Raw genomic sequence first — 1,272 nt, forward strand, 5'->3', positions numbered from 1 at the left:
AAGTACAATATGTACCTCTGAGATGCAGTACAGTAAAAGTACAATATGCAGCCCAAACAGGCAGCAGAGGCCATTGTTGAGACGATTGAGAGATGTCGGTCTTCATATTGGCACATAAAGGTCCACCGTCTGTTCTGGGAGGATTTGTTTCTATGTTTCTAACTTGTAAGAGTTAAAGATTCACAATGTTTTGTAAAGAGGGGCCGTCGGAGCACAACATTACAGTTACGGACACAAATTATGAAGGCTTGAGAAGAGAAGGGGGCCCGTGATACGCTTACAAAGACGCCACAGAAACATAAGCTACATAAATATTACTGAGACCTGATTTATAATAAATAAAACAAACGTGAAAATCTCACTTTTTTACGATATGGACTTAAAGACTTGATGCTCTCTGTTGTGGCATCTCTGTATTGCAATCTTTTGTTACTCTTTGGCTGACATATTAACCGATGATCAGTATATCAATATCTGGTATTGATATATCTGCTGTAGGCTAATATCAGTCGATATGTCTGCCTGGCTTATTTATCATTTATCTGGCTGATGATCCAACAAAACAAGCAGTATGAAAACAAAACAACTTGTTATTTTTGGTATACATACGGTTCCCAACATTTTCATGAAAACATGAACTTATCAAATAATAATATTCATATATATGATATATTATTTAATTATTATTATTATGTTTGTTACAAAGTGCTTCGAAATAAAAATATTCAAGCCAAATAGGTTCCAGAACCAAAGAGGTGAAACAAGATGGAGCAAGATTGTGCACCAGATCACATTGGTTGTATGTCTTAGACTCTAAGTGAGTCTTTAGAAGGGATTTAAAGGAGGATTCTGAATCCGGCTGCCGGAGATCCTCAGGAAGGGAGTCACACAGCTGAGGGGCCCGGACAGCAGAGGCCCCGTCACCTTTCTTGACTAGCTCAATATTATTGAGCTGAGCCCTGTAATGAGGGTCATACACTAATAACAGTATGAAACATTGCTATTTCATTTATTGTTCACATGCCCGTTGATTTCTACAGTTAAAGGTCATTCCCAGAACCAACAGGATTCATGTTTTAAACGGGGGGAGATGTTTGTGAGCAAAGAGAATCATAGAATCTTACCACTTGTGCCCATGTAGCTGAGAATACTACACAGGCTTCTTATCTGTTAAAACGACAAGGAGACGGATGTTTCTGATGAAGGCTCCTGGTCTGAGTCCAAACTGGAAGAGGAGAGAGTGTGTTACTCTTTGAATATTTGTGTGTGTGT

Source organism: Anarrhichthys ocellatus, unplaced genomic scaffold (assembly GCF_004355925.1).
Source record: "Anarrhichthys ocellatus isolate YVR2014 unplaced genomic scaffold, GSC_Weel_1.0 scaffold49, whole genome shotgun sequence".
Lineage (NCBI taxonomy): Eukaryota > Metazoa > Chordata > Actinopteri > Perciformes > Anarhichadidae > Anarrhichthys > Anarrhichthys ocellatus.